At 41.2% G+C, this 8955-nt stretch overlaps 1 protein-coding gene across 1 annotated transcript in view; it reads left to right on the top strand.

Annotated features, from left to right (window-relative positions):
- The first annotated feature begins 5004 nt into the window (after positions 1-5004).
- LOC108802202 (deleted in malignant brain tumors 1 protein-like) overlaps positions 5005-8955 on the top strand; it is a 20244-nt gene continuing 16293 nt past the window's right edge. The window contains exons 1-2 of the mRNA XM_018574070.1: positions 5005-5030; positions 5119-5272. The gene's annotated coding sequence lies outside the window, so the exon portion shown is untranslated. The remainder of the gene's footprint in view (positions 5031-5118; positions 5273-8955) is intronic.

Below are 8955 nucleotides of genomic sequence, written 5' to 3'. Positions count from 1 at the left end.
CGTTTTCACAGAATTTCCAAGTAGACGGCTATCTTAGTGTTTTGTTTGAGGCAGATCAAGTCTCTATCCTACTCATTGGCGTCCCATTGTCTCAAGTTGACAGAACCAATTCAGATAGTGAAATTAGACTCATTAGAGGCTGAGGGTCTTCCTACAGGATTCTTCAGACGACAGAGAGAATATTCCCTGTGCCGGAGGATCAGGATGATTCCAAATATGAGATTCTTTGTTTCTGGCTACGGCCGCGAGCCTATTTTGAACTGTCATCAATGACGTTTGTAGGCAAATTAGCTATAATTTTGCGCTGAAGTTGCTAGAGGGCCAGACCATTATAAATAGGGAAACAGGTTGTTTACCACGACAGTAGAAGTGATTTTTTTCTGAAGATATGGGTAAACAACATGATTTAACAGCCTTTGAACGTGGGATGATTGTTGGCGCGAGCCATGGAGCGAGTATCAGCAAAACAGCAGAATTCGTTAAATGTTCAAGAGGGGCTCATTGTTAAAGTGTTTAAAGACTTAACTGTCAGCTGAAAATCTTGGTCTGAACATGCAAATTGTGGCCGTCAGTGACTAGTCAATGTTAGGGCAGAACGGAGAGTGGCAAGACTGGTACAAGACAACAGAAGGGCAACAGTGCAGTTTCAGATTCCTCGCATCACCTTTCAACATCTCTCTCCCAGGATCATCCAAAGGATGGAAGATCCTTCCATCTAAATAGGACATCCATTTTATCAATATTCAAGAAAAAGTGTTGTTTCAGCTCATGCCTTAAATGTGGCTGCTGTGCTGAGAAAGTACATTGAGGTCACCTTCTTTCAGGTCGATCTGTTCATCTTTCTGGTGGTATTAGAAAGGGGCTCTCTGCATCCGCTAGGTCACATGCATTGTGACTGGTCAAGCAGATGGAGCCACAGACTAATCTCTGGGTTCACTCTACAGAAGGATTTTATCCTTATGGACAGATTTAGTGGTGTATCTCCAGAGTTATACTGGAAAGCAGTAAACTGGTATATGTTCCTGTCCCATTACAGGGTCAATCCAGGAGTCTTGTCCATGGTGAAGTTTGGTTCTTGATGTGTTTAACAATTGTGTAAATAGATAAATATCTCAACTTTGCTCTCCCTTGTTTTTGCTTGCTATGTCCCATTTGTATGCTGCCACGTTGGTGTCGGGAAAGCGGAAAATTGTATACTTACCTATCAGTAATTTGCCTTTCCTGATGCCAATACATGGCAGCATACGGGACCCTCCCATAGTTTTCGCATAGCGAGTGCTTGCTAAGAGAATGGTGGCCTTGGAGGCATGCTTTAATTAATTTAGAGTATAACTGGTACTGTAGTGGGGTGAAGGGTGGAGCTAAACCCATTTGTATGCTGCCATGTGATGGCGTCAGGAAAGGAAAATTACAGATAGGTAAGTATACAATTTTCCATTTTCAGCAACAACTTTCCAAGAGGTGAATTACCCTCATTTGCAGAGATTTCACTTCCTGTTACATCTCACAGACAAAGGTAAATCTCCCTAGCAGGACATGGACAGCCAGGGGCGGAGTGACAACACACAGGGCCCCCGGGCAATATGAGTTTATGGGGCCCCTTTGTGCTCCATCCATATATAAGCCCCACCCACATGTGTTACAGGAATTTTTTCCATACTATTTTTAAAATAACAGGTCTATTCACTAAAACGTGAATTGCAGGGGAATTGGTAGGATAATCTCAAATCCTAGACTAATATACAGTAGGCAATTTGGAAAGTGAGCTAAATGGCAGAATTTTTCTGGTTTAGCTATTTTTACCTATTGTGCCAATTATCCTGAATAGCAAGATAATTAGTAGGAGAATGGACAGGAGAACTGAATAATCTAGGACCGGAGTGGGGGTTTGTGTACATATTGCATGTGTGATATGCAAACCCCCACCACCCCCCTGCTCCAGTGCGCCCATGACCAGAACCAGAACCACTGCACGCAAACCTCAGACCAGCACAAATGCACGCAAGACCTCAGACCAGCACTAATGCATGACAGACATCATACCAGAGGCACTGCATGAGAGACATCAGACCAGAGCCAATGCATGACAGACATCAGACCAGAGCCAATGCAGGACAGACATCAGACCAGAGCCAATGCAGGACAAACATCAGACCAGAGCCAATGCAGGACAGACATCAGACCAGAGCCAATGCAGGACAGACATCAGACCAGAACCATTGCATGACAGACATCAGACCAGAACCATTGCATGACAGTCCCAAGAACAGAACCAATGTAAGTAGTAAGAAATGCACAGAGTGGCAAATTGCAGCATTAAATAGCGCAGAGTTCAATAACAAGGAAAGCAAAGCTCAGCAGCAAGTAACGCACAGAACGCAGAGGTCAGAAGGTAGTAACGCACAGAACGCAGAGGTCAGAAGGTAGTAACGCACAGAACGCAGAGGTCAGAAGGTAGTAACGCACAGAACGCAGAGGTCAGAAGGTAGTAACGCACAGAACGCAGAGGTCAGAAGGTAGTAACGCACAGAACGCAGAGGTCAGAAGGTAGTAACGCACAGAACTTTTTGTGGTAAGGCCCACAAATGGTCAGTCTGCCCATGACCAGAACCACTGCATGCAAACCTCAGACCAGAACCAATGCACGAAAAAACCTCAGACCAGAACCAATGCATGGAAGACCTCAGACCAGAACCAATGCACGGAAGACCTCAGACCAGAACCAATGCACGGAAGATCTCAGGCCAGAACCAATGCACGGAAGACCTCAGGCCAGAACCAATGCACAGCAAACCTCGGACCAGAACCAATGCACGGAAGACCTCAGACCAGAAATGATGCACGGAAGACGTCAGACCAGAACCAATGCACTGCAAACCGCAGACCAGAACCATTGCATGACAGTCCTAAGGCCAGAACCAATGTAAGTAGTAAGAAATGCACAGAGTGCACAGGTCAGTAGTAAGAAACACATAGTGGCAAATAATGCAGAGTTCAGTAGTTAGGAAAGCAAAGCTCAGCAGCAAGTAACACACAGAATGCAGAGGTCAGAAGGAAGTAACGCACAGAACGCAGAGGTCAAAAGGTAGTAACGCACAGAACTCTGAGGTCAGACGTTTGTAGCGCACAGAATACAGAGGTCAGAAAGAAGTCAAAGGAAATTAAGCCATGATTTATGTGAATCGCTAATGTTATTACAAAAAGGCCAAAATCTCTTTCCTACTGTTTCTGCCTGCACTGTTCACAATAGTTTGGCAATTGCATCTGATGCTGTCTGGGAAGTAAATGTTCAACCAATTTAGCCTTATTCACATGTGACATGGGCCTAATATGAAAGTGACAAGATGCAAAAAAAGCATCATTTGTAGGTGTTTGCTCACCTTTTCTCCTTCTTTGGAAAAAAATGTAAAAAGCTGGAGAATCGTGCATGCTGCTCTAGCGCTGTGGAATGTCCCCTGCCAGGCCCCCCCCTGGTATTCACACAGTGCTCCCTCTGCCAAAGCCGTAAGCAGCAGTGAGAGGTAGCTGTGTGCTAAGTTCCTCTCACTGACAGGCAGCTCTGCCTGCACGCTGCATTCCTCAGTGAGCCGTCGGGCGGCACTTAACACGAAGGACGAGTGGAAGACGGCATTGCAGGACAGTCAGTAACCCAAAGAGAGTGACAGCTGCCATGGGCCCTGTCATGGCCGCGGGCCCTCGGGCTGGGCCCGAGTGGTCAGTATGCCCCTGTGGACAGCAACAAATAGACTGACAGGGGTTTTAACCTTCCCTACTCTATCCAAAGCAAATGGATATGGATACTCATGGGTGGGATAGAGGAAATCACTTGTAGCAACATGAGATGCCTAGAGCATGCTTAACAGAAACATAAAACCACATGTAAACAAACCTGTAAATATTAAATGTAGATGTGTTTCACAGCAAAAGTATGGATCCTACAATGGGAAATAGATGTAAACTGAATACAGTACTAAAGCTAAATAAATCTGTATATGCAGTGCTGGCAAATTACCAACAATGTAACATAACATATACCACACAGAAAAGAAGTAATGTGAGATGTGTTGTCAAATATAGTGTTAGCTCCTAGATTCTTTGAGTTAGGTTGTGTTTTAGTGGTGCAAAAAAGCTGTAGCAATCTAGCTCCTAGTGCCCAACCTCCACTGCATTGTGGTCCGTGCACACAATAATTGCCATTTTCTTATACAGGTCAGTGAAGGAAAATTATTCTTAAGACTGGGCTCTAGTAATAACAGTGATCTCTACCAGTCTCATGTAATGTATCTTCAGCCTATCCTAATTCCTGTGTATACACATCATTTAATTATACTATTCAACTATTCACTAGCTTCCATAAACGTACCATGCACATAAAGTCCACACAGGTCTGCACAGCCAATAGATCTGTGATCTGTGATAACCTTAGATGATTTTCTTGCATAGGTAAGTTTCTCACTGCTAATTATAATCTACATTAAGCTGTTCCATATAATACCTGTTTTACTGTCCAGCGTTACTTACACCTCCCATCTTTGCAATGGAAGGAATTTACAAAAACCTGGCAGCCATGACCCTGGTTACCTTATCAGTGATATAAAAAGAATGAGGTTTAACAGAATCTATCAAACCCAGACTCTCTTAACAACTGCTTTGACCCTGTGAGCCCAACATAGATGTATAGTAGTTAGAATGTACCTTTCTCATAAGTCAGATGCATATCCTGTGGAACTATTCAGCTAATCAGTCTAAAAGCTATGAAAATGCAGTCCTACTCCTTAATATGACATAGGCGTAGCTGGTTCAGTTCATCACCCTGTAGTGTTCCCTTTTTGCCCTTTATTCCAGCAACATCCCTTTGTGGCATCATACCAGCTTAATACATTGTAAAGAATGTAATAATGCGTATTACATGGCATGCAAGAAATCACCTGGTTGAACAAAGTATATCAGTGCTTTTTTTTAATGTATTGCATTTACTTTTTCATATGTTATAGTTCGTCCCAACGTTACAGACCACTGGTTTACAACAGGTGAGTAAGGTGATAAAACTTGAGTGTTTTATGATATGCCATTACAATAAGAAATGCAAAAAACACTCATTTACTTTTGTATTTTTAGCACCAAACTACACATGCGGAGGAGTTCTAACTAATTCATCAGGAGTGTTTTCTAGTCCCTTTTTTCCGGGTATTTACCCTAATAATGCATTTTGCATATGGGAAATCAGAGTTTTGCCTGGACATATAGTGGATCTCTCTTTCCTCTACATAGAGTAAGTATTTATATCAGTCTTTCAATTAGATAAAAGCGTGATTATAACCATGATTATAATTTACCAGCAAATTTTTTTGGGTAATATATTTATTTTAGGGAAAACACAGAGACATACTGTAGATTTGTACATTTGTGAAGTGTATACTTCCCAAAATAATAGCAGCTTTTTCAGCTTCCTTTGTCATCTGCATGCTGAGTGGATATTATAGCAGCTATGGAATTATGTTGAATTATTTCAGGCATCTACATTTTTGTACCAATAATCAGTACCAAATTTTTTTTATTGCTTTTATATATGTGGCACTTTTATTTTTACTGTATGTTGTATTTTGATGGACATCCAAAATAGTAGTCTGATAACACTAAGTAGCGTTTTACCCTTAACCTAATCCCTCAATTTAAAGTGAGGGATTAGGGATTAAAGCCAAAACAGTTTTGGATAGAGTAAGGAATAGTTGGTGAGATATTCTGGAATGTCAATTTCCTAGCAAGTTCAGAGGCAACATTTGTTTGTTTAAAGGAAAAAACACAAGCACATACGCATTTAAACTACTTGATTTTCTGTACTTTTACCTGCAATTTTATAAATTTTCTTTTAAGACCCCTGTCAGGATTTTTTTTTATTATTATCTGTGTCCCTTCAGAGAGATTTCTCTTTACTTTTGGACTAAGAGATACAGCAGGAGGTAAGAGGAAATCTCTCAAAAGCTAGGGGACAGCTAGCTGCAATGTAACCAGAACAGATTTTCCCACCAGAAAATTTTCCACCGTACCTCCTCTTCCTGGAACAACTTAAAAAAATTTGGATTTCCTATCATTTTCTCTACGGGAAACAATAGTCACAAGGACATATAGAGAGGGTAAATCTCCAGTGGGGATTCAGACAACAATAGAAACCTAACCCTTCCACGTTATATCCACAACCACACAAAGTTTTGGCTTTATATATACACTTTAATTCTTAATTGCAACCAGGGGTGTAACTAGAAATCCCAGGGTCCAATGTAGCAAAATGTTGTAAGGGACCCCCCCGCCCCCCTTTTTAATAGAAATGCGCTGATCAGCACGTATTTTAGCATTTTTAATTGCGTTTCAGCGCTGAATTGCGACTAAAAACAGCCAAAAATGCTCTTTCAAAAATCGTGCGGAAACCACAGTGAAACGCTTCCGCCCTGGTGTGAATGGAGCCTGAATGAGGCCTAACACTTTACTTTAATACTGCTACACCAATGAGAGGCTGAGGAAAGGGGGATTATAAAAAAAATAAAGGAGCGCTAAACTGTAAATAATCGATTTATGTTGTAAATGGGTTTTTCGCTGTGTTGGTGTTGTGATAAAATGATGCAGACGTATATTTAATTACAACACAAGGTATCACAAATCACGGCAATGCGTCACAAAGCTTTGCCATGCGCTGCCACAGTTAAATTAATGTTTTTCTACAAAAGAAAAAAAAAATTGGTGCATGTGTATTTTATATGTGTGTGGGGGAGGGGGGAGGGGGGGAGGTTTTGCTTTTTTTATTTACACATTTTTAATTTATTTTTTAATTATGATTTATTATTATTTTACTGTTGGGGGTCTTCTGGGAAATATTAGGGGTCTAAACAGACCCCTGACATTTCCCTTTTGAAATAGAAAAAGACATTGAGGACACAGAGTCTTCAATGTCTTTTTCTGCAGCCTCAGCACTCAGTGAATGGGAAGCACTCAGTACAGAGGCTTCCCATTCATTCACAAACTGCTGATAGTAAGATATTTACAATCAAGCAGATTCTCAATGGGGAGGAGCCTCTGTGCTGAGTGCTTCTCCCCATTGAGAAATTCATGAATGAACAGGAGGTGATGTAAATCACCTCCTGTTCATTCATAACTGGGGACACATAGTACTATGTGTCCCCAGTTATTTACAAACACTGGAGTGATCAGACGATCACATAGCGACCGCACCGTTCGCTTTGGTGGTAGTTTCGCCACTGATTGCAACCTAACCCTTAACATTGGCCTTTAGCCTAACCCTCAGGTGACATGTTTACTATATATTTTATACTATATTGTGCAAATGCAATTAGTACACAGGAATCTGTTTTTTACACTATTGGATGATTGAGTGTACATTCTTAAATCCTTTAGTCATACATCAAAAAAATTGTGTAAATATTCACTTTAATTATCGTATGATGTTTACTTATTTCATCTGCACGACTGGATAATTAAAGTGAATCTTTGCACAATGTATTGTTGTATTGTGTGAACATTCTCAATTCCTTTATTAAATCAGCCATACTGATTAAGAATTCTGTGTTATTAACTCAATCTTCTGTGATCTCAGAATTCTGACATGGAGGCTGATTTACTAAAGGAGTTGAGAATGTCTCACAAAAAAGAGTAAAGACACTTGAATTATCCAATCATGTCATAAGATAATTCTACTTTATTTCATCTGCATATGATTGGATAATTAAAATTAATATTCATTTTTTGTGCGAACATTCTCAAATCCTTTACAAAATCAGCCACATCTCCGAATTCTGTGATACTGATTAATTTAGGATTTAATGTGCACACAATCAGTTGTGTGAATATTTCCCTCATATATACAAGCATGTTAAAAGCAAATTCTTGTTTCCTTATTTCATCTACACACGATTGGAAAATTTTGTATGCACATTTTTAACTTCTTGAATAAATCAGCTTAATTAAACCAAGGTATCAAAGACCCGCTCTTTCTTGTGGGATGCATCCCCTGACTACACTCCACCAAGTATTAATAAGCTAAACATAAACACAAGTATACCAGCATGGATACAAATTGGATGACTCAGTTAGGTAGGTCCACATATTACATAGTTTTGGTAAATCTAAAGGAGATTGTACAAGGTGCCCAGGAGAAAATTACATGACACACTGCTCGCCACTGCTGCTCCACGCTGCTTTGCGTGCAGTGTGCCATGGCCTTGACCCTGCCCCGGCCTTAACTCCGCCCCTAAACACATCCTCTTAAATAATGTTACGATAATTCTTATCTATCGGCAGATTAGGGATTCCTGCTGCAGGAAAACGCAAGTTCCTGACGCAGGAATCTCTAATCACACCTGAAATATACTGTAGGTGTGAATGGGGCCTTATATACACATACACTAAAGGTGCCCATACACCTGCCGATTATCGTACGATAACCCGCGAGTGATCCCGCGATCGTACGATAATCGACAGGTGTATGGGCAGCGTGTGACTGCTTCTACTGTAAGGTCGTACGACTTTCTTCTTCCAAACACACTGGAAAACCTGCCGAAAATCATACGATTTTTGGCGGGTTGGTGGCGTGGTTGGAACACGAATGCCGCACGGGCCGGTGTGCGCAAGCGCACACTGCCCGCTCAGCACTGCAATCATCGGAAGCCCTCCACTCAGCGGTACGATCAGCCTGTCCAAGATGGGCAGATCATACGACCTTATTACCTTATGTAATGACCTTACAACCCTTGCATAACGAAAGTCGTGCGATGGTTGCAAAGTGTATGGCCAGCTTAAAGGACAATAATACACTGCTCAACAACGTTACACCTCCCCCCCTGCACAAATATAATAATAAAATTCCCCCCAGACACAACAAATAATACACTCCCCCTTATTAACCCCCCACACACATAAAATAATATACTCCTCCTTATTAACCCC

This window comes from Nanorana parkeri, unplaced genomic scaffold (assembly GCF_000935625.1).
Source record: "Nanorana parkeri isolate BGI_ZX_2015 unplaced genomic scaffold, ASM93562v1 scaffold2713, whole genome shotgun sequence".
NCBI lineage: Eukaryota > Metazoa > Chordata > Amphibia > Anura > Dicroglossidae > Nanorana > Nanorana parkeri.
Note: the sequence above shows the minus strand (reverse complement) of the source record. Positions and strands in the feature narration are given on the sequence as shown.